Genomic DNA, 25,839 nt, shown 5'->3' on the forward strand with positions numbered 1-25,839 from the left:
GGTCTGAAATTCACTGCCTGAAAGAGTGGTAGAGGCAGAAACCCTCACCACATTTAAAAAATACTTCAATGTGCACTTAAAATGCCGTAACCTACAGGGCTACGGACCAAGAGCTAGAAAGTGGGATTAGGCTGGATAGCTCTTGGTCGGCCGGCACGGACACAATGGATCAAAATAGCCTCCTTCCATGCTGTAAATTTATATGATCTATGATTCTATAGTTTGTGCATTGCATGCCCCAGACAGTAGTATGATTTTTCCCTTCCACATGGTAGAAAAGCAATGAGTATTTATGCTATATAGACTAGCTTTGATTCCTGTTTAGCTAATCTCAACCAGGGCAGCCTTGAGTATGCTTATTGGCTATGGAAGGGAAAAGTAAGCTATGGCTCTTTCTCCCAATCACTATCCAGTGCCCATGCTGGAAGTGTGCATGGTGCATCTTGGGTGAAGACAGGATTGGGTATGAAGTCCCCTTTCCTGTAACAGCCGGTTGAGATTCACTATCTAGGCTGACATAGGAAGAATTATTTGGTTGAGCGCATGGGACTCAAACCATGCCCTTGCAAGAAAATGAGTAGAAATGTAAGGAAGGAAAAAAATAATCTACTATCCATCACAGATTTATGTTTATAGAGACTGACAGGTTCTGCAGCTTTATACATACAAACAGATTAGATTTGCATTAATGAATTTATTTGTGAATACTGTCAGGTAGGAAAGAAAGCATTATTATACACGAGTACAATAGCAAGGACGGCATTGAAAAGTTGCCAGAAAAGCTTTCCAGTCAGGATATTATGGAACTACAGGATCAGAGAGCTTTCAACTCAATCTGGATGTTCAATCACATGAAGAAGCATGTTTGTGTGGAAAGATGACACCATTCTTAAAATTTCATTATTAGAGATTATGCTCCATTACTCTCCGCTGATAAGGTGTCATAAGAAATTATGAAGAGTCCTGGTGGAGTGGTATTTGTGCTTTAACATACTAGTGGACTTTGACACAGAATGATAGGAAGTAGATTCTAACCCAGAGATAATCAAGCAAAACTCCAAAATATTGACTCATCTCCACAACTGAATCTTGGCCCACTGCCCTACAAGACAATATTTTCCCCTCCTTGACCCAGTATAGGAGCAACAGTGTCCCACCTCAGTAAATAACTAGCCTAACTTGAAATACTGTTCCCAACCAGATATTTATCCAGCTCCTTTGTGAAGGATTAATTTGGTTTCTGCTACTTTAATTGGGAGTCTGTTCTACATAATTACGAAGGACAAGAGGAAAACTAAATTCTAGGTTAAAATAGATCAGCCCACCATGCTCCAATGCGTATCCTCGTGTCTGATCTTAACCATCAGCAGTACAGCTTGTCCTTATGGTAGAAATTAACTTATTGAACAGGGGAAAGAGATGATATATGTTGCAGATACACAAATCACTGGAAAGTTACAGCATACCTGTGTATTTTTACTATGTTAAAGGTGATATATAAAAACAAGTAATTGTTGTATTTATGCTCAAGACTCGAGAATGCTGGGATTTCTCCCTAACACATTAAATCGAGTTAATACAGAAATCACTGAGTGAAAGGGGCTGTGTCTTCTTTACTTATGATTTAATATTTCATTACTGGATTTCTCTTTTCTATCCACCTACCACTCTAATCCATCTAAAAAACATTTTACTTGATTTTTTTTCAAAGGTATGGAATAGAGCAGCCTAGAAATTCCACAATCTTTCGGAGGCAAAAATGGCATTTCTGACAAAAGGGGTTGGGATTTGGGTGGGACTCCGCTATGCCAGAGTTGCACACATTCTAAAATACACCATAAATTCTAGCGGAAGTGGGGTACGGTGGATCTAATACCAAAGCATGCAAATGACAGGATAATAAAAGCATAATCTAATTTGTCATTTAAGCCAGTATTGTACCTGATTTAGCCCAAGCTTGTATATAAAAGGCAGGGTTACATGCAGGACTGAATACAAGCTTTGCTTGATATCTAAACTTTGATTGAAGCTACTTGAAAAACAAAATGTTGTTGTGCTGCTAAGAAAGGATTCTACAAGCTGTCTTGGTCAGACCACACTTGGAGTACTGTGCTCAGTTCTGGCCTTCATATTATAAAAATGATATAGAGGCACTGGAGAAGGTGCAAGAAGATTTATTAGGTTAATGCTGGTATCATTCTATCAGGAAAGATTGAACAGGCTGGGGCTCTTTTCTCGAGAAAATGCAAGACTGAGTGGTAACCCGATAGAGGTTTTCAAGATCATGGTTTGATAGGGTAGGCGTAAAGAGGATGTTTCCATTTGCGGGTGAAACCAGAACAAGCGGCCATAAATATAAGATAGTCACTAATAAATTCAATAGGGAATTCAAGAGACACTTCTGATATGTCCTTACTATACAGTATAAATGCACACGAGGCCCATGCTTGAGAGGTCAGTCTGTGACCTGTCCTTTATTTCATAGCACTCAAGTGAAGGAAGTGGGTGGAGCTTCCCCTTTTATATCTGAAGGTCGAGGTTAGGAGTGTCTCCCACAAGTTCACCACCTAGTGGTCAGTGTTCTCACAGTGTACAAATTAGGTCAGATTATACATGGGTTACAATGCTGGTTGAATACATGACATCACCTCCCCCCCCCCCCCCACAAAGTCTTATTGGGATCACAGGTTGAGTCTCTCTGGTGGCTTACGCTCCCTTGTAGAGTGCCTGAGTTGGGGCTCCGGTTGTTGGGCGCTGGCCTGAATGTCTGCTGTTTGCGGTGCCTCAAGCCTGTCCGGACTGCCCACAGTGACTGGGCTCTCCTCCCTTTGGTTCCTGTGTTCAGTCACCTGTGGTGGAGTGAACTCTGCATCGTGTTCTTCCTCTGCTTCTTTTTTGGGGTTGCTGAACCTCCTTTTTGTTTGATTCACATGTTTGCGGCAGATTTGTCCATTGGTAAGTTTAACTACCAGAATCCTATTTCCCTCTTTGGCAACCACAGTGCCTGCGAGCCAATTGGGCCCTGCAGCGTAGGTGAGGACAAAAACAGGGTCATTTACATCAATACATCACACCCTCGCATTCCTGTCATGGTAGTCATATTGTGACTGTGGCCTGCTCTCGACAATTTCTTTCATGGCGAGGTGTATAAGGGATAACCGGGTTTTGAGCGTCCTTTTCATTCACAGCTCTGCGGGTGGAACCCCTGTGAGCGAGTGTGGTCGGGATCTGTAGGCCAACAGGAGGCGGGATAAGCGGCATTGTAGGGAACCCCCTTGGATTCTGAGCATCCCCTGTTTGATTATCTGCACTGCTCTTTCTGCCTGGCCGTTTGAGGCCGGCTTGAACGGTGCCGTTCTAACATGGTTAATTCCATTGCCTGCCATGAAGTCCTGGAATTCAGTGCTTGTTCATTGTCGCTGACCAAGATGTCCGGTAGACTGTGGGTGGCGAACATTGCCTGTAGACTTTCTACCGTGGCAGAGAATGTGCTTGAATTTAAAATGTCACACTCGATCCATTTGGAGTAGGCGTCTACTACAACCAAAAACATTTTTCCCATGAAAGGATCTGCGTAGTCCGCATGGATGCGTGACCAAGGCTTGGCGGGCCATGGCCAGGGGCTATGGGGGGCTTCCCTGGGCGCATTGCCCAGCTGGGCACACGTGTTGCACCTGCGAACACAAAGTTCCAGATCTGCGTCTATCCCTGGCCACCAAACGTGTGACCGAGCAATTGCCTTCATCGTGACAATGCCCGGGTGTTCATTGTGGAGTTCTCTGATGGACACCTCTCTGCCCATCTGGGGCATGACTACGCGGTTTCCGCACAGTAGGCAATCGGCCTGAATCGAGAGTTCATCCTTGCGCCTGTGAAATGGTTTAAATTTCTCAGGGCATGCCCTGTACGTGGCTGCCCAGTCCCCATTCAGGACACATTTCTTGACTAGAGACAATAGCGGGTCTCTATTTGTCCAGACTTTAATCTGATGGGCTGTCACGGGTGAGCCTTCACTTCGGAAAGCTTCAACAGCCATGACCATCTCAGCAGCATGCTCGGTAGCCCCCTCAGTGGTGGCTAGTGGGAGCCTGCTGAGTGCATCGGCGCAGTTTTCGGTGCCCGGTCTGTGCCGAATTGTGTAGTCATAGGTGGCTAACGTGAGTGCCCACCTCTATGCGGGCTGATGCGTTTGCATTTATGGCCTTGTTGTCGGCCAAAAGGAACGTTAGGGGTTTGTGATCTGTCTCCAGCTCAAATTTCCTGCCAAACAGGTGCATTTTCTTTACCGCATATACACATGCGAGCGCCTCCTTTTCTACCATCACATAGCCCCTTTCTGCCTGGGGCCGACTTCTGGAGGCATAAGCTACCGGCTGTAACTGACCCTTGGCATTGACATGCTGCAATACACACCCGACACCATAGGATGACGCATCGCACGTTAACACAAGTTTCTTACATGGGTCATATAGCGTTAACAGATTGTTGGAACATAACAAATTGCTTGCTCTATTAAAAGCTCTTTCCTGGCTGTTCCCCCAGACCCATTCGCAACCTTTGCGTAGGAGCACGTGTAGCGGCTCTAACAGCGTGCTCAATTTGGGAAGAAAGTTACCAAAATAGTTCAGGAGCCCCAGGAATGAACGCAGCTCCGTCGTGTTACGGGGTCTGGGTGCTCTATGGATCACTTCTGTCTTGGACGCAGTAGGGCTAATCCCATCCCCAGGAATTTTACCTCTGGAGCTAGGAAGACGCACTTCGCCTTTTTCAGTCGCAGCCCTACCCGGTCCAGTCTGCGTAGCACCTCCTCCAGGTTGTGGAGGTGTTCTTCAGTATCGCAACCCGTAATGAGGATGTCGTCCTGAAAAACCACCGTCCCTGGAATCGACTTGAGGAAGCTTTCCATATTTCGTTGGAAGATCGCGGCGGCCAAGCGAATCCCGAACGGACATCTGTTGTACTCAAACAACCCCTTGTGTGTCGTGATGGTGGTCAGCTTCTTTGACTCACTCGCCAGCTCCTGGGTCATGTTAGCTGAGGTCAGATCCAATTTTGAAAAAAGTTTGCCACCGGATAGCGTCGCAAAGAGGTCCTCCGCTCTCGGTAGCGGGTACTGGTCTTGGAGTGACACCCGATTGATGGTGGCTTTGTAATCGCCACATATCCTGACCGACCCATCCGCCTTGAGCACCGGCACAATCGGGCTCGCCCAGTCACTGAATTCGACTGGCAAGATGATGCCTTCCCTCAGCAGGCGGTCCAATTCGCCTTCTATCTTTTCCCGCATCACGTACGGCACAGCTCCGGCCATGTGGTGTACTGGCCTGGCGTCCGGGTTTATGTGAATCACTACCTTGGCCCCCATGAAAGTGCCAATGCCGGGTTGAAATAACGAGTCAAATTTGTCCAGGATCTGTGAGCATGATACTCGCTCCACAGAGGAAATTGGATTGACATCGCCCCATTTCCAGTTCATGACAGCAAGCCAACTCCTCCCCAGTAGTGCGGGACCGTCCCCTGGGACAATCCAGAGTGGCAGTCTGTTCTCCGAATCTTTGTGGGTCACGACTACCGTGGCGCTGCCTAGCACCGGAATGATCTGCTTTGTGTAAGTCCGTAGCTGTGCGTCAATCGGCGATAATTTTGGCCTCCTGACCTTGGACGCCCACAACTTTTCGAACTGTTTGATACCCATCAGGGACTGGCTGGCCTCCGTGTCTAGCTCCATTGATACTGGGATGCCATTGAGGAGCACTTTCATCATTATCGGTGGCGTCCTGGTGTATGAACTGTATACATGCTCCACATGAACTCGCTGAACTTCAGCTTCCAGCGATTTCCCCCAGCGTTCATTTCTGCAATTTCTGCAGATATTTTGCTCACCTCTGCAAACTCCGGCTGAGTGTTTAATGCCTCCACGCCCCCAGCATGTGCTGCTGTTTGAAACAAAAAGTCCCTTGCCAGTCGATCGTCCCTGACTGCCCCTGTTATTGCCCGGAGAACTGTGTGCTGCTTTAACAATGTTGAATCTTTGTCCCAACCATTCCTTAACACAGTACCTCTCGTCTGTTCTGCTAGTGGCCATGCTCGCGTGGTTTAAATCCCAGTTTCTTGTCGCCATTGATATGTCCTTACTATACAGTATAAATGCACACAAGGCCCATGCTTGGGAGAAGGTCGGTCTGTGACCTGTCCTTTATTTCATCGCACTCAAGTGAAGGAAGTGGGTGGAGCTTCCCCTTTTATATCTGAAGGTCTAGGTTAGGAGTGTCTCCCACAAGTTCACCACCTAGTGGTCAGTGTTCTCACAGTGTACAACTTAGGTCAGATTATACATGGGTTACAATGCTGGTTGAATACATGACAACTTCTTTACCCAGAGCATGGCTAGAATATGGAACTCGCTACCACAAGTAGTTGAGACGAATAGCATAGATGCATTTAAGGAGAAACTAGATAAGCACATGAGAGAGAAAGGAATAGAATATGTAGATGGAGTTAAAGAAGGGTGGTAAGAGGCTCGTGTGAAACATAAACACCAGCATGGATCTATTGGGCCGAATGGCCTGCTTCTGTGCTGCAAGTACTTTGTAAGTTTTGGGAAGGAAAATATTTCTTTCCCACCCTTCTTCCATTGAGCCCTTACTACGGTGCTCCATATGGGCATTACCATATATATCTTTATGATGGAGCAGAGCAGGAGCAGCATGAAGAGGAAAGGAAATATGAATGCAGGATAAGGCTGCACCAAAGGAGAAAATGTTTAACTAGCATCTACATAAGTTTTCTTAAGGAGGTTGTGGTTCAGTCAGAAGGTCTGGCAAGAACCCTGACCTGAATTTCCCAATTCACACATGTTGGTGCAGCATACACTGACCACCGACCGAGCTCAACACTGACCCAGATTTCCTGGGGTTAGCTCAACATCATTATCTGCTGCCTCCTCCTGGAGCATCAATGACTGGGCACAAATGAGTAGGTAGAATATGGTATGCTGCTGCAGGATTTAAAGGCCTGTAGCAGCTTAATGGGGCAATGACAATATCGGAGAGAACGGAGAAGTTTGGGGAGCTAGAAAACCAGCAGATACTAAGCTCATTTTAGTGAAGCGATAGATACATTCCTGGAAGCTACGAGGGCAAGAAATGCAGGACTGTGTCACATAAGGAAAGGAACTATGTCGGGCTACAGTAAAAGCAGTCTTGAAAGCTGGCTGAAGCTATTAGTGCAACATACACAACCCCAAAATCAGCAATGCAGTGCAGGAGAACTTCAATAATTTGACTACAATAGGCAAGCTAAGTGCCTCGCCCACCCCATTAAAGGTTATACAGATAGCAACCAGTATTCTGGCATCTTGGCACAATTAACATGTCTCACAGTGGAAATGCATGCTTACAAAAACACAACCCCTTGAAATAAAGATGGTGACAACACTCCCACCCCCCCCCCCCCCCCGTCATTGTGGATCCCTTGAATAAATCAATTATGAAAGACTGTATGGGACAGATCAGCAGAGCGAAGACATGGCATATGGAATATCAGGAATACTTGGACTACAATGACTATGAAGTAGGACATCTGTCTGAGATTTGTCATAGGAATTTCTTCAACATGTACAAGTCTCTTGGGTAAGGTCTTGCCAACAGAGGAGCAGTGTGTAAAATATTAAAACACTACAAAGAAAAAGCATCAGATGTTCTTGCCTAAAATCCAGACAGAGGGATTAAGGCAGAACCATGAAAAACTAATCTCATAAAGGGAATACATTCATAAAGAGAGAGCAGGAGTGGGGGAAAGAGAGAGAAAAAGCATAAATGAAACAGAGAGACAGACAGAAATCCAAAGCTAGACAAAATTAATCAGGGAAACAAAGACACAGACAATACTGAAACAGAGACAAAGGCTATGATTGAAGGGACACAGATGTGAACCGTATTTCATACTGCTTTGGTCAGTGGTTACCAGCCCTATAATTCAACTTCAAACAGCACAGAGCTGCCAAAGATTTGGAAAAAATTACACTTGCAGAATAATTTATTTTAATTGACAAATTTGTATTTTTTTTGTTTGCATTCTAAAATACATCAGTGGTGAAGAATGGAATAATGGAATCCTTGACTGCATTAAGCATCATAGGGGGTACCTCGACCGAGGATGACTTGCTTCCACAAGAGTTCACAGATGTTTCAATGAAGGACCCTATGTTCCAGTCCTGAACTCCAATTGAGGGGGTGGAAGATGCCTGTGTGTGCATTTTTTTTAACGTGTGGTAACCGTTGCACATCAGCCACCACACGGGCAGCTGGGCCTTTATCCAGTGGCAAAGGTTAACCAGGATGACTGGAGAGCTGCTCTGCTGCACGGCCCTAGTGAGCACACATATCGCAGTGTGAGCAAGCCAATGCTGCCCCGAGCCCTCGGCACTTCTGGGCCCCGTACCCTCATTCGCTGCACCTCCGCCACGATCTCTCGCCGCTTCTCCACCACAAACATTCGTCACACCTCCACCACGATCCCTCACCGCTCCTCCACCACAAAAACACTCACCGTACCTCCGCCACGATCTCCCACCGCACCAAACATTCGCCGAACCTCTGCTACGATCACCCACCAAATCTCAGCCACGTTCCCTCATTGCTCCTCCGCCCCAATCACTCGTCGCAAGTCCACCACGACCTTCCTACTCCTCTGCTGTACCAGGGCCCCGCCAATGTTCCTGCCCACGCTCCAAACGGCGACCTGGGTCCTGATGACGTCACCCAGTCGCCCACCTCAAAGCCGTCTCACAACAACTTGTACTTATATAGCACCTTTAACTAAGCAAAACGTCCCAAGATGCTTCACAAGAGCGTTATCAATCAAAATTTGACACCAAGCGACAGAAGGAGATATCATGGCAGATTGCCAAAAGCTTGGTCAAAGAGGTAGGTTTTAAGGTGAGTTGTAAAGGAGGAGAGAGATGTAGAGAGACGGAGAGGTTTATGGAGGGAATTCCAGAGCTTGGGGCCTAGGTAGCTGAAAGCATAGCCACCAATGGTGGAGCAATTCAAATCGGGGATGCACAAAATGCCACAATTGGAGGAGCGCAGAGATCTCAAAGGCTTCTTCTAGATTGCCCTATCAAACACTCAAGTAAATTAGGGCTAAATGCAAAGTAAACCTCCCTTTACATTATATATGCTGTACACATTGGGCTAGATTCTCCTCCATTGGCTGGTTAGTAACAAAGCAGACAACTGCTTCCGCTGCTATCCACTGAACTTTTCTTCCAGGCCCTCATTTGCTCTGCAGGATAAGTTTGGAGCGTTAATACAACCTATCGATAGGATTACCGCCGCTGGGAGGATGGAAAAGTCTGTAAGTACTTCTGCAGCCGTCTTTAAAAGGGCTGAAGCCAGTTAAAGGGGGGGGGGCAACATTTTTTCAGCAGGAGAGTGCAAAACGGTCAGAAGAAGCAGCAGCATATGGGGTAGGGTGTTATCAGCAAGAAGGGCTCCCAGATTATCTGGGGCCCTGGTGAGACCACACCTGGAGTATTGTGTACAGTTTTGGTCAACTTACCTAAGGAAGGATATACTTGCCATAGAGGGAGTACAACGAAGGTTCACCAGACTGATTCCTGGGATGGGGGGATTGTCCTTTGAGGAGCGAATGAGTAGACTGGGGCTGTATTCTCTAGAGTTTAGAAGAATGAGAGGTGATCTCATTGAAACATACAAAATTCTTACATGGCTTGATGGGGTAGATGCAGACAGAATGTTTTCCCTGGTTGGGGACTCTAGAATCAGGACTGACAGTCTCAGAATAAGGGGTCAGCCATTTAGGACTAAGATGAGGAGAAATTTCTTCACTGAGGTGAATCTTTGGAATTCTCTGTCTCAGAGAGCTACGGAAGCTCAGTCGTTAAGTATATTCAAGACAGAGATCGATAGATTTTTGGATATTAAGGAAATCAAAGGATATGGGGATTGTGCAGTAAAGTGGAGTTGAGGTAAGAGATGAGCCATAATCTATGTCATATGTCCCCCGTGGTCAAACAACTTATTGATGCTCACTATCTAGGTTCACACATGAAGAATGGCCATTTTTGAGAGTTACAATGGAACAGCAAATACCTTTGGAACTGTACAAGTCAGCATCTACCAGCGAGAAAAATTGCAAAGAGAAACATATATCTGCTATGTTCTTGCCCTGCAGAAATAGGGCCCGTTGTTTTAATAGAGTCCTTTCATTTATGCTATATGACCAAGCTAATGGTCTACAGGGTTATAGTAATACCTGCCCTCCTGTTTGGCTCAGAGGCATGGACCATGTACAGTAGACACCTCAAGTCGCTGGAGAAATACCACCAATGATGTCTCTGCAAGATCTTACAAATCCCCTGGGAGGACAGATGAACCAACATTTGAGCCCTCGACCAGGCCAACATCCCCAGCATTGAAGAACTGACCACACTTGATCAGCTCCGCTGGGCAGGCCACATTGTCCGCATGCCAGACACGAGACTCCCAAAGAAGCGCTCTACTCGGAGCTCCTTCACGGCAAACAAGCCAAAGGTGGGCAGCGGAAACGTTACAAGGACACCCTCAAAGCTTCCCTGATAAAGTGCAACATCCCCACCGACACCTGGGAGTCCCTGGCCAAAGACCGCCCTAAATGGAGGAAGGGCATCCGCGAGGGCACTGAGCACCTCGAGTCTCATCGCCGAGAACAAGCAGAAACCAAGCGCAGGCAGCGGAAAGAGCGTTCAGCCAATCTGTCCCACCCTCCCTTACTCTCAACGACTATCTGTCCCATCTGTGACCGGGATTGTGGCTCTCTTATTAGACTGTTCAGCCACCCAAGGACTCATTTTAAGAGTGGAAGCAAGTCTTCCTCGATTCCGATGATGATGATGGATGCTAGGACAGCCCAACTCCATAAAATACTTTTGCTCTCCGGGGAGAGAAATCAAAAAAACTACACTTAAATCTCACATTAAAATAGGCTGTGAACAGAAATGACAAACAGCAAATGGGAAAGAGAGAAAGGGAAGGAGATATAAAGAACTAAGATTTTCTCTGTGCACTAATCGGGCAGACTGGCTCCTCCGAAAGGGCGCGGGACTCTTTGGGATCCTCATGGAAAAAGCAGCACTCATATTACAGTGCTATAGAACCATTCACAGGGACACTTGGGAAACTTCCCGATTTCCCATATACTATAGCTAGTCCACCCCTGGAACTAGCATAACAAAATATTAAATCTGTTCTTTACAAACTGATTTACAATCAGGGACACATCTGGTGGGATTCAGGGGTAACTGGGAACACGCCATAGATATGCTGGAGTAACATAGAAACATAGAAAATAGGTGCAGGAGTAGGCCATTCGGCCCTTCGAGCCTGCCCGGCCATTCAATGAGTTCATGGCTGAACATGCAACCTCAGTACCCCATTCCTGCTTTCTCGCCATACCCCTTGATCCCCCGAGTAGTAAGGACTATATCTAACTCCTTTTTGAATATATTTAGTGAATTGGCCTCAACAATTTTCTGTGGCAGAGAATTCCACAGGTTCACCACTCTCTGGGTGAAGAAGTTTCCTCATCTCAGTCCTAAATGGCTTACCCCTTATCCTTAGACTGTGACCCTTGGTTCTGGACTTCCCCAACATTGGGAACATTCTTCCTGCATCTAACCTGTCTAAACCCGTCAGAATTTTAAACGTTTCTATGAGATCCCCTCTCATTCTTCTGCACTCCAGTGAATACAAGCCCAGTTGATCCAGTCTTTCTTGATATGTCAGTCCCGCCATCCCGGGAATCAGTCTGGTGAACCTTCGCTGCACTCCCTCAATAGCAAGAATGTCCTTCCTCAGGTTAGGAGACCAAAACTGTACACAATACTCCAGGTGTGGCCTCACCAAGGCCCTGTACAACTGTAGCAACACCTCCCTGCCCCTGTACTCAAATTCCCTCGCTATGAAGGCCAACATGCCATTTGCTTTCTTAACCGCCTGCTGTACCTGCATGCCAACCTTCAATGACTGATGTACCATGACACCCAGGTCTCGTTGCACCTCCTCTTTTCCTAATCTGTCACCATTCAGATAATAGTCTGTCTCTCTGTTTTTACCACCAAAGTGGATAACCTCACATTTATCCACATTATACTTCATCTGCCATGCATTTGCCCACTTACCTAACCTATTCCAAGCCACTCTGCAGCCTCATTGCATCCTCCTCGCAGCTCAAACTTAGTTTCATCCGCAAATTTGAAGATACTACATTTAATCCCCTTGTCCAAATCATTAATGTACAATGTAAACAGCTGGGGCCCCAGCACAGAACCTTGCAGTACCCCACTAGTCACTGCCTGCCATTCTGAAAAGTACCCATTTACTCCTACTCTTTGCTTCCTGTCTGACAACCAGTTCTCAATCCATGTCAGCACACTACCCCCAATCCCATGTGCTTTAACTTTGCACATTAATCTCTTGTGTGGGACCTTGTCGAAAGCCTTCTGAAAGTCCAAATATACCACATCAACTGGTTCTCCCTTGTCCACTCTACTGGAAACATCCTCAAAAAATTCCAGAAGATTTGTCAAGCATGATTTCCCTTTCACAAATCCATGGTGACTTGGACCTATCATGTCACCTCTTTCCAAATGCACTGCGATGACATCCTTAATAATTGATTCCATCATTTTACCCACTAGTAACGCTAGTGGGGTAGATAAAAGCAAAAGCCTATCAGTGCACCAGCCTATCATAATTATCAGGCTTTTTAAGAATGGGACAGGAATGCGGTGAATTTGAGTTCTGCCCCATTTTCTGATCGAACCCATCAGATTGCAATTCCAGCATCCTGTCATTTCTAGGTTCAATATCTAGCTCCAAATAGTACATTTTGCATACCATTTAAATGTGTATTTTTAGCTGTAAAACTAGTAAGGGATAAAAATCAAGTTGATAGGAAATGGAATATATTTCACAGAGTAATAGCCTGTCATGGAATTCGATCCTCAAAGCAGCAGTAAGAAATCCCAGAACATCATTTAATAGACACAGAAATTTACAGCAATTGAATAAGTCAATCTGAGGCCTTAAATTTATCCCCTACATGCCCTAAACACCTCAATTATTATAAAGCAGCATAACTTCTGAACCTCTGAGAAACCCCACAAGCTCCACTAGTATACTATTAAAACATTTTGTATTTAGCGTCCGCTTACATCAACATTTACAATGTAGAATTGCTAGGTTAACACTTCTGTAAAATTGCTTAAATGAACATTTATAGTGGCAAAATATCCTATGTAAACAGTGCAGTTACAGGCCATCCACCACTGCTTAGCACTGCAGTGCAGGTCATCCACATCTGTCCATCATTTTAATTCTTCTTCTGTAAGAATTTTTCTATTTACCTGGACCTTCAATAATTTTGCTTTAAGGTATATATTTGTTATTCTCCCTGCCCCCAAACATTTTCTTTCTTTCCTTTGCTGCCTTTTTTCTGGCTTCCCATCCCTACTGAGCAGTGGCATTAAAGGCTAGACTAGATTAAACATCACTGAACCTTTGCAAATAACCATCACAATCATGCTCCAAACTACCTATGCACAGCCAAACATGTCATCTCGCAGATTTGATGTCGGTCTCACTTAAATGTGCCATAGACTCACAGAAAATGAAGTAAATTTGATTTCATTGTTTTTTTTAAAAACAGTATTTTTCAGTCAGCCGTGCATACGATGTAGGGTTTGGGTTAGCGGTTAAAATTAATAGGAACATAAGTTAGTGGTTAGGATTAGGGATAGGAATATGGGCTAGTGTTTAGAGTTAATATTACATTTTGGGGTTAGCATTAGAGTTACAAGTTGGTGCTAGGGTTAGAACCTGCTATTGGCAACATCCATTTTAGGTTAGCGTTAGGGTTAAAGTTAGGTGTTAAGGTTAGGGGTTAGCATGAGGGTTACATGGTGTACTCGGTTTAAAGCCCACTATTGATAGTATACTGTCAATAGCAGAAACCATTAATGCCAGCGCCATTGTCACTAGACAGACCTTTTAATAATCCTAAAGACAGACCTTTTAATAATCCTAAATAGCTGACAATCTTTTCACACAATCAAACTGCACAGGAGGCCTTTCAGCCCATCGTGCCTCTGCCGGCTCTTTGACAGAGCTGTCCAATTAGACCCAGTCCTTTCCCTGTAGCCCTGCATTTTTTTCCTTTCAAGTATATATCCAATTCAATTGAGCAATCATTAAACATGTGAATAGTTGTACCGTCAGTCCCCAATTAGTGTTAACTCCATAGGCTCACCCGTTGCTGGCGGGGTTTTGTGTCATACCGGTAGCCTGTGGCCGCCTTTCCCAGCGTGAGAGCAACTCTCCCGGGGGCGGAGTGAAGCCCAACTCTCAACGACCGAAGTCAGGGTCTGCTAAATCTCCTGCTCCGCCCTGGGGTCACACATGCAGCTTCCCGCTTGAACCCAGTTTTATGAGGGAGGGGTTTTGATGAGAAATTCTCGTTGAGAAGGAGGAGTAATGGAACGCGGCCTGAAAGCGGGATGTTGGGAACATTCCCTTTCTGGGAGGCGGGCTTCAGACAACATGGGAAGGGCACCAAGTGAGAATATTCAACGGAAAAGTCCAAGAAATAGTTAGCTTTCCACCAAAATGGGCGGAAAAAAAAGCGCGCGTGCCCAAACTGAAAGGCCAACAAAATAACGGTCGTTCAAGGGGAGGGACGGGGGGGGTGAGCCTGAGTGACAGCGCGTCCAGCGACCTGATTGGTAGGATGGCCCACGTGGGGCTGAGGTGCGCCTGAGTGACAGCGCGTCCAGCGACCTGATTGGTCGACTGACCGCCTTCTCCCCTCCTCCCTCTCCCCCGCCCTCCCCCCCCCCCCCCCAAGGCCGCTCGCGACCACCTGTTATAAAATCCAGTGGACGAAAAGGATTTAAAGTCAGTAAAGGGAAAATGAATTTATTGGCAAGATCAGAGATTTGGAAAGATTATTTGAGGTAATAATGGCCCGTGGGCCATCAGGCCTCTGAAGGAAGTTCAAACCACGTAAGTTACTAGAAGGATAGTTTCTGGAGGTGCAACTGGGAATCCTAAATGGCAGGAACATTCATACAGCCAACGGTTTCCTGACATTAGGTACCTATCCCTGACCTAGGAATGTTCAAGGGGAAAAAGCGAGGAGCGAGCGATACCCTGCATTAATGCATGATGTGCTGGACCGAGAAGTGTTCACTGCTGACATTGGGTACAAAATGTGCAAAGTTTTCCAATCCACAGCAGAAAACTGGAACACTTTAGTAAAAGATAGTGGCATAGTTTCACCAAAACATTCTAAATCCTTTTCACCAAACCTTGACAGACAATAAAACAATGCATTAGCTTCCCAATATTTAGGGGGAAATAATGTTTGGTGAACCATTTAGTTTTTAGTTTGTTTGTAAATGCATACTGTAACAAAGTAGGCAGTGCCAAATGCATCATTTGTCACCTTGAAAGAAACTCTCAACGCCTGTGGTTCCTCCCCATTGCCAGACTGTCACCTACGTGGTCTACATATTGGCCATATAACTACCGTTGCTTTCCCATAGTTTCACTGGGTAAAGGCACCATTTGGACAGAGAGTTCCTGCTGTAAGCCATACAGACAGGAAGGACGCTTGATCAATCCCTGGCCAATGCTGAATTAGCTCATTTTAGCCAGGATGGTGGTAGGCTCAGTGCCCTGGAAATAAATCAGCCAGGGTTCCCACTCCTGCTCGCTATCCAGTGACTCATGTTGGAAATTGCACATTTGTTTAGAGAGAGAACAGAATTGGCCACCACTGTAATGCATGATGGAATTACCGATGGGATGATAGTTACTGTCATGAAGAATGGTCACTTGAGCAAGTTACTGGAGCGCTGCCAGCAGCCATGCAACTATATGTCAGCATGAATCAGACTGTCAGAAAAAAGAAGACAAATTGAATGTATATAACTACTCTTTCCAGTAAGAAACATGAAATCAGACTTTATTTATACTGATATTAAGAAGCTTACTGCATCCACAGATACAGTCCTATCCTTTATCACTACATGTCACTGGAAAATTATTCAGAGTTTTGTGATAGGATTGAAAATTGGTGACGAGTTCATGGTCTCCAGCTAATTATTGTGGATAATGGATGTGGGGTGGCTGCCTCTGTGGCTCTTTGATAAGTGTTTTTATCTGATTCCTGTTGTTCAGATACCCGCGTCCTTTGCTTTCACATAAATTGCAAGCACATTCAGGTGACAAGGGTCATCAGTTTCCTCACAGATTTCACTTATCCAATTAAAATTATTCAGCAGAAAAAGAATAGGCTCAGGAAAGAGACTCATTTATCTGCAGGACAAAAACAACACTGGGAGCTTTTCTGCTCCTTCTGAGAGCCTATTCTGCAGAACAGTCACTGAGCATTTCTAACATTAAAACATATATCAACATTCTGACAATTGCAAATGCATTTAAGCATATGAGCAGACCACCTCAATACTATTTATTTTGATTATGCCTATGGAATATTTTTCTATGTTATGAGTGCCATATATTGCTAACACCGATATCATCTGATAGTGATGAATCTGATATGAAAGCAAGCTTGTTGGTGCACATATTGTACAAAAGTGGAAACTGGTGGCTAAGTCTTTTATTGTTAAGATTTTAGTAAAGATTAGATAATTGTAACAGATAGAAAATGCAGGCAGAAGGGATGACCATTTCAGGAGACCAAATATGCTGGTTTCAGAAATAATCCCATTGCAAATAAACTTCTAATATTGTATCTGCATACAACGCGAATAAATGTCACTGAGTTTGGTTCAGTTGTGCTACAGCAGTACTCAAAGGGTTAATGCAATTTTCAGTGTTTTTTTTTCCTCTCATTAATATCTCTCCCCAGTGGGTGATGTCACAGTGATGACCAGACCTACAGTCACTGTGCGTGCCGTCCCATCTGTGAAAGTGTGGATAATCTTATGGAGATTATTAAAATGAGGGCCCACGGGACTTGGCTAATTCCATTAATCTCTTTGCTGCTTTCAGAATCGGTTTGATAGCTCAAGGATGAGAAAGGCATAAGTGATGAGGCTGTCATTACACAGGATAGTCGGGTCATTTCACTGCACTGGGGCTGGCAGTGCTAGTAGTTGGATTTTTCCACCTGGAAAAAAAATATAAAAGAACAACTTGCAATTTTACATTTATATAATGCCTTTCACAACTATATGGATGTCCCAAAGTAATTCACAGCCAATGATTTACCTTTTGAGGTGTAGCTACTGTCATACCCTTCGGGATGTCCACCCTTCAGGATGTAGCTCAGAACCTGGAATATTAGGTTCTTCATTGAAACACCTGTGAACTCATCCTTTTTTGTTGTGGAAGCAAGTCATCCTTGTTTCAAAGGACTGCCTATGATGATGATGAATGTCATAATATAGCGAAATTTGGCAGCCAATTTTTACGTAGCAAGGTCCCGCAAACAGCAATGAGATAAATGATCAGATAATCTCTTTTGGTGGTACAAGTATTGCTTAAGGGATAAATGCTGGCTTGCTTTTTTTTTCTTCCTTCCTCTCCTGAAGGCACTGACTCACCTTTGAGAGCGGTTCCGTGGATGTTGGCTGCTCTACTGGTGCCTCAGCAAAATGACCATTCTATCATTCACATCTGAGCCTCGAAAGTGATAAGCTTTTTGTATATACTGAAGCAAGTGCATGTGTCTGTAGGTAGATTGCAAAAAAAAACTTTAAAATTGTTTCCTATCTTCAGAAATCTTCAAATAAGATCTGGGGACTCTTTGTCCTGAACTCTTCACCTCTGCCAGTATTAGCTGATCCTAACAGGTGCTGTGCCTCGTACAAACATATGTAACTTAACCTGAGAGCAAAAATAGGCACGGTAGTGTAACGGTTATATTACTGAACTAATATTTCAGAGATTCAGACACAAATCCAGAGAATGTGATTTCAAATCACACTGTGGCAGTTTGAGAATTTGAATCCAGCTTTTAAAAAAAATCTGGGAATAAAAAGCTGATTATCAGTTTAAAAAATAACTGACCATGAAGCTGTCGAATTGTCATGAAAACCCAACTGGTTCACTAATGTCCTTTAAGAAAGGGAGTAGTCGGGCACTCCTGTAACAGCTGGAATTACTGATACAGAATCCAACACTCATTATTATCGGCCATTTGTAAGTGGAACAAACCGTGTGGAGTTATCGATCGCAAGGGTTCTAGAATACAAAAGGGAAGAAGTTATGCTCCAATGTGCAGAGCCTCGGTCAGACCCCGTCTGGACACTGCGTTCAGTTCTGGGTACTGCACCTCGAGAATGATATATTGGCATTGGAGGGGAGGTAGCACAGATTCACCAGAATTATACCAGGACTTAGGGGATTAAATTAGACGGACAGGTTTCATAAACTTGACTTGTATTCTATTGAGTAGGGAAGATTGAGGGGTGATCTGATTGAGGTGTTTAATAGGATTTGATAGGGTAGATACAGAGAAATTATTTCCTCTGGTGGCGGAATAAAGAACGCGGGGACATACTCTTAAAATTAGAGCCAGGCTGTTCAGGAGAGAAATCTGGAAGCACTTTTTTTGCACAAAGGGTAGTAGAAATCGAGAACTCTCTCCCCAAAAGGCCGTGGATGCTGGGGGACAATCAGTGCTTTCAAGACTGATTGACATATTTTTGTTACGTATATGGTATATGGAGCAAAAGCAGGGAAATGGAGTTGAGGTGCAGATCAGCCATGAGCTAATCAAAAGGCTGAATAACCTACTCCTGCTCCTATGTTCCTAGCATAAGCACAGCAAATAAAACAGCTCAACAACATAATGGTTGAGACAAAGCACTCACATAATCGCAGTATAGGGTGAAAGTACATTGGTCGGTTCTGGGAAGCCTCAGCAGCACTGACACATTGAATTAGAGACAACCAACTGTTTTGCAAACACGTTTGCTCCTCTATTTTCTATTCCGATCAGATTGAGAGGAACTACAAGGAGCAGAGCAGTTCCCAATGCATCAAGCTCCTGATCTTGGTTATGGTGGTGGTGAAGATGGTGAAGTATAGTCTCCCTCTCGGATCCAAAATCTGGGTATGTAGCAAAGCGGGAATATGATAGGTGACTAGGGATGGGGAAGATTGGGTGCACATATTGATTGGGGGTTGGTTTGGAGGATTATGATCTTTGCAGCACGACAGCTGCAGGAAAAATGCAGGGAGCAGTACCAGCCCTTATACATGGCTTTTTTTTACCTTACAAAGGCATTTGACACTGTCAACCGCGAAGGTCTATGGAGCGTCCACCTCCGTTTCGGATGCCCCCAAAAGTTTGTCAACATCCTTTGCCTGCTCCACGATGACATGCAGGCCGTGATCCTTACCAACGGATCCCTTACAGACTCAATCCACTTCCGGACCGGGGTCAAACAGGGGTGCGTCATCGCTCCAACCCTCTTCTCAATCATCCTCACTGCCATGCTCCACTCACAGTCAACAAGCTCCCCGCTGGAGTGGAACTAAACTACAGAACCAGTGAGAAGCTGTTTAACCTTCGCCACCTCCAGGCCAGGTCCAAGATCACCCCAACCTCTCTCATTGAGCTACAGTAAGCAGACTATGCCTGCGTCTGCACACATTCTGAGGCTAAACTCCAGGATACAGTCGACGTATTTACTGAGGCATATGAAAGCATGGGCCTTACGCTAAACATCCGTAAGACAAAGGTCCTCCACCATCCTGTCCTTGCCGCACAGCACTGCGCCCCCAGTCATCAAGATCCACGGTGCGGCCCTCGACAACGTGGACCATTTCCCATACCTCGGGAGCCCCTTACCAACAAAAGCAGACACTGATGAGGGGATTCAACACCACCTCCAGTGCAGCCTTCACCAGCCTGAGGAAAAGAGTATTCGAAGACCAGGCCCTCAAATCTACCACCAAGCTCATGGTCTACAGGGCTGTAGTAATACCCGCCCTCCTGTATAGCTCAGAGGATGGACTATGTACAGTAGACACCGCAAGTCGATGGAGATAAATCACCAACGATGCCTCCGCAAGATCCTGCAAATCCCCTGGGAGGACAGGCGCACCAACATCAGCATCCTCGTCCAAGCTAACATCCCCAGCATTGAAGCACTGACCACACTCGATCAGCTCCGCTGCGCAGGCCACATAGTTCGCATGCCAGCCACGAGACTCCCAAAGCTAGTGCTTTATGCGAAGCTCCTTCATGGCAAACGAGCCAAATGTGGGCAGCGAAAACGTTACAAGGACACCCTCAAAGCCTCCCTGATAAAGTGTAACATCCCCACTGACACCTGGGAGTCCCTGGCCGCAGATCACCCTAAGTGGAGAAAGTGCATCCGGCAGGGCACTGAGCACTTCGAGAGCGTGCAGAAATCAAGCGCAGGCAGCGGAAAGAGCGTGTGGCAAACCAGTCCCACCCACCCCTTCCCTCAACGACGATCTGTCCCACCTGTGACCGAGTCTGTGGCTCTCGTATTGGACTGTTCAGCCACCAAAGAACTCATTTCAGGAGTGGAAGCAAGTCTTCCTCGATTCTGAGGGACTGCCTATGATGATGATGATGATGATAGGTGACTAGAGATGGGGAAGATTGGGTGCACTTATTGATTGGGGACTGGTTTGGAGAATTATGTGCAAGACTGGTTTAGAAGAGGGGAGATTAGAAGTAATATAAAGTTCTGAACATTGATTTTCCTGCGGCATTGTTTTCGTTGCCACTGCTGTTTTAGGGCTACGTTGATGGAGATGACCGAGTGGAATAGGCAGTGATCTGCCAGCAGTCGTCAGCTCCTGTCATGGCGTGGGTGATGCGGACGTCCTTGCGGTCCCTCGCTCGGACAATGACATAGTCTAGTGCTTGGAGCGAAGAGTGTTGCCATGAAGCCTTGTACTTGTCTCTCTGATGGAACAAGGCATTGGTTAAGACAAGGCCATGTTCTAAGCATTTCATCAGGAGGAGGGTACCATTGGAGTTGGCTTTCCCTACCCCCTCTCTGCCAATCATACCTCTCCAGATGTCTGTGTCCTTTCCAATTCTGGTGTTAAAGTCGCCAAGGTGGATCAGCTTGTCACCCGTTGGGACTCGGGACAGGGATTGTTTAAGGCTGGAGTAGAATTCCTCTTTGGTCTTGTCTGTGGCTTCCACTGCTGGGGCATACACACTGATGAATGTAGCGTACTGGTGAGGGTGAGCCGAAGAGTCATGAGGTCTTCTGCAAGGGGTCAAGCAAGGCTGTGTCATCGCACCAACTCTCTTTTCGATCTTCCTTGCTGTAATGCTCTATCTCACCCTCAGTAAGCTCCCCACTGGAGCGGAGCTAATCTACAGAACAAATGGGAAACTCTTCAAACACCATTGCCTCCAGTTCAGATCCAAGGCTGTCCCATCCTCTGTCATCGAATTACAGTATGCAGACGGTGCTTGCATTTGCACTTGGATGTCGAACTCCAAACCATCGTCAACACCTTTACCGAAGCATACGAGGGCATAGGCCTTACAATAAACATCTGTAAGACAAAGGTCCTCTAACAACCTGCCCTGGCCACACAGTAATGCCTCCCCGATTATCAAAATCCAAAACGAGGCCTTGGACAACGTTGACCATTTTCCATTCCTCGGGAGCCTACTGTCCACCAGGGCAGATGTCGGTGACTAAGTCCAACACTGCCTTCAGTTTGCCAGTTCAGCCTTCGGTCATCTGAGGAAGAGAGTGTTTGAAGACCAGAACCTCAAACCCGGCACAAAGCTCATGGTCTACAGAGCAGTAGTGATACCCACCCTCTTATATGCTTCAGAGACATGGACTATGTACAGCAGGCACCTCAAAGCACTGGAGAGGTACCACCAACGCTGCCTCTGCAAGATCCTGCAAATCCATTGGAAGAATAGGCGCACCAACGTCAGTGTCCTCGTCAGGCCAACATCCCCAGCATTGAAGCACTGACCATGCTCGATCAGCTCCGCTGGAAGTGCCACATCGTCCGCATGCCCGATACGAGACTCCCAAAACAAGCGCTCTACTCTGAACTCCAACACAGCGAGAGCCCCAGGTGGGCAGAGGAAATCTTCAATGCCTCCTTGAAAAAGTGCAACATCCCCACCGACACCTGGGAATCCTTGGCCCACGACTGCTCAAAGTGGAGGAGAAGCATCCGGGAAGGTGCCAAACACCTCAAGTCTCTTCGCTGGGAACACATGGAAAACAAGTACAAACGGCGATTTCCTGGGAATTCCCTGGAATGGGGTGGGCCACAGCAGGCTACGCTTCGAGCAGCCAGTGTAACTGAAGGGGGCCCTGAATAGGCCTCTTGCCATATTTTTCTCCAGGTATACTAGTCAGGCATTCAAATGGAGGGCTACAGAGAAAAAGTAGGCAGTAGTCCTTGCATCTGGTTCCCTCAGATCAAAGGATCTGACTAGCAGACAAAACAACCTCAAAACCAGTTGATGCTTTTTGCAGCTCCTTGAGATAATCAGTTCTGGAGGCCTTCTGGCTACTGCCAAAGGTCCTGAAGCCAGAAGCCATGAGTTCTCAGGCTTACTGTTATGTATGAATAAAGAGTCTGACTAGATACTGTGAGCTCAAAGTAAAGTGTGACCTTCGTCTTTTATTGCAGGTCTCCAGAGTGCCTCTCCAGCCTGTAAGGCCTCCTTAAGTAGAGGTGCTCTCAAGGGATTGTGGGATCCCTTGGAACTCCAGGGGATGAGCCCTCTGGTGGCTACACAAGGTATTTACAGGTTTACATATATAGCAGCACTCTCCCCGGAACCCCCCCCCCCAAGTCAATAGTGTAACTATTTACAGAGTGAGTTGATCTGGACCTTTCTTTCCCTGGTCGGTGCAAATGCTGGTTTTGGTGAATCGTTTGCTGGGTCCTTGCTGGGCTGCTGTGTTGCTGGACTGCCTGGTGTGGTGAGTCCTGGGGGCACTTGTCAAATGTGGAATTTTAATGCTCTAAAAAACAACACAAAAAAAACCCTACAAAAATACCAAAAAAAAAAAAAAAGGGCTGTCATAAGTGTCTGGAGTGCCCCCAGATCGGGGGGCACTCGATCTAATGTTATTTTGTACTCCCCAAAAAGAGTTGTGGTGAGTCCTGTTGGGCTGCTGCGGGTGATGGGTACTGCTTCGTGGTCAACCGTGGTGTCAGTTTCCACTGGTGTGTATGTTGGGGGGTCAAAGAAGTTAGGGTCCAATGTGGGTTGCTTTGGATAGTCCGTGAATCTGAGTTTGATTTGGTTCAAGTGTTTCCGGTAGATGAGTCCATTTGAAAGTTTGATCCGAAACACCCTACTCCCCACTTTGGCCACAACAGTGCTGGGAAGCCACTTGGGACCTTGTCCATAGTTCAACACAAATACAGGATCATTGATTTCAATTTCGTGTGACACATTTGCACTATCATGATATGTACTTTGTTGAAGCTGTCTGCTCTCTACCTGCTCATGTACATCAGAGTGGACTAACGAGAGCCTTGTCTTAAGTGCTCTTTTCATGAGCAGTTCAGCGGGTGGAATCCCAGTGAGCGAGTGGGGTCTCGTGTGGTAGCTAATCAGGACTCTGGATAGGCAAGTCTGCAGTGAGCCTTCAGTTACCCTCTTCAAGCTCTGCTTGATGGTATGGTTTGCACTGCTCTCTCTGCCTGACCATTGGATGCTAGTTTGAACAGGGCAGATGTAACATGTTTGATCCCATTACGGGTCATGAACTCTTTGAACTCGGCACAGGTGAAACATGGCCCGTTGTCGCTCACAAGGACATCAGGCAGGCCGTGCAGGCTTTCAGTGGTGGCAGCGGACGTGCTTGCCGACATTATCTCACATTCAATCCATTTGAAGTACGCATCTACAACCACGAAGAACATTTTACCCAAAAACAGGCCTGCATAGTCGACATGGACTCTGGACCACAGTTTGGAGGGCCAAGACCATAAATTTAGTCGCGCCTCCGTGGGTGCATTGCTTAACTGCGAGCATGTGTTACATTTGTGCACGCAGGACTCTAAGTCCGCATCGATACCAGGCCACCACATGTGGGATCTGGCTATCGCTTTCATCATTACAATGCCTGGGTGAGTACTGTGGAGATCACTGATGAAGAAAGTGTCCCTGCCCTTCTCGGGGACCACTACCCGATTACCCCACAGAAGGCAGTCTGCCTGTATAGACATTTCATCTTTGCGCAGCTGGTACGGTTTTATCTCTTCCTGCATTTCCAATGGGACATTGGACCAGCTCCCATGAAGCACACAATTTTTAACTAGGGAGAGTAAGGGGTCCTGGCTCGTCCAGGTTCTAATCTGTTGGGCTGTGACGGGAGATTGCTCACTCTTGAATGCTTCCATTACCATGACTAAATCTTCGGGCTATGCCGTTTCCACCTCTGTGGTGGGCAATGGCAGCCTACTGAGAGCATCGGCACAGTTTTCTGTGCCTGGCCTGTGGCGGATGGCGTAGTTGTATGTGAACAACGTGAGCGCCCATTTCTGAATGCGGACCGATGCATTCGTATTTATCCCCTTACTTTCGGAAAAAAGAGCTTATCAGTGGCTTTTGGTCAGTTTCCAATTCAAATTTGAGCCCAAACAGATATTGATGCATTTTCTTTACCCAATAAACACACGCTAACGCTTCTTTTTCAATCATGCTGTAGGCTCTGTCAGCCTTAGACAGATGAAGGCAATTGCCAGGTCACACGTTTGGTGGCCAGGGATAGATGCAGACCTGGAACTTTGTGTTCGCAGGTGCAACACGTGTGCTCAGCTGGGTAACGCACCCAGGGAAGACCCCCTTAGCCCCTGGTCCTGGCCCGCCAAGCTATGGTCACGCATCCATGTGGACTACACAGGTCCTTTCACGGGGAAAAATGTTTTTGGTAGTAGTAGACGCCTACTCCAAATGGATTGAGTGTGCCATTTTAAATTCAAGCACATCCTCTGCCATGGTAGAAAGTCTACGGGCAATGTTCGCCGCCCATGGTCTACCTGATGTCTTGGTCAGCGACAATGGCCCGTGCTTCACAAGCACTGAATTCCAGGACTTCATGGCAGGCAATGGAATCAACCATGTCAGAACGGCACCATTCAAGCCGGCCTCAAACGGCCAGGCGGAACGAGCAGTGCAGATAATCAAACAGGGGATGCTCAGAATCCAAGGGGGTTCCCTACAAAGCCACTTATCATGCCTCCTTTTGGCCAATAGATCCCGACCGCACTCGCTCAAGGGGTTCCACCCGCAGAGCTGCTAATGAAAAGGACGCTCAAAACCAGGTTATCCCTTATACACCCTACTATGAAAGAAATTGTTGAGAGCAGGTGTCAGTCACAATGTGACTACCATGACAGTAATGCGAGGACATGATGTATTGATGTCAATGACCCTGTTTTTGTCCTTAATTACCCTGCAGGACCCAAATAGCTTGCAGGCACTGTTATTGCCAAAGAGTGGAATAGGGTTTTGGTAGTTAAACTTACCAATGGACAAATCTGCTGCAAACAGGTGGATCAAACTAAAAGGAGGTTCAGCAACCCCATAGAAGAAGCAGAGGAAGAACACGGCGTAGAGTTTATTCCACCACAGGTGACCGAACACCAGAACCAAGTGGAGGAGAGCCCAGTCACTGTGGGAAGTCCGGACAGGCCTGAGGCACCGCAAACAGCAGACACTCAGGCCGGCGCCCAACAACCGGAGCCCCAACTCAGGCGCTCTATAAGGGAGCGTAAACCACCAGAGAGACTTAACCTGTGATCCCAATAA

At 46.2% G+C, this 25,839-nt stretch overlaps 1 protein-coding gene across 3 annotated transcripts in view; it reads right to left on the minus strand.

Moving 5' to 3' along the window:
* The window catches only part of mcamb (melanoma cell adhesion molecule b), a 214,333-nt gene extending 199,618 nt beyond the window's left edge, over positions 1 to 14,715 (minus strand). For 2 of the 3 annotated variants that reach the window (XM_070894571.1, XM_070894568.1), the window contains exon 1: positions 14,314 to 14,715. The gene's annotated coding sequence lies outside the window, so the exon portion shown is untranslated. Of the gene's footprint in view, positions 1 to 14,276 lie in introns of all 3 variants that reach the window. The other variant, XM_070894569.1, reaches the window with a different exon arrangement.
* Positions 14,716 to 25,839: the final 11,124 nt, after the last annotated feature.

The sequence above is a fragment of the Pristiophorus japonicus genome, chromosome 11 (assembly GCF_044704955.1).
Source record: "Pristiophorus japonicus isolate sPriJap1 chromosome 11, sPriJap1.hap1, whole genome shotgun sequence".
Taxonomy (NCBI): domain Eukaryota; kingdom Metazoa; phylum Chordata; class Chondrichthyes; family Pristiophoridae; genus Pristiophorus; species Pristiophorus japonicus.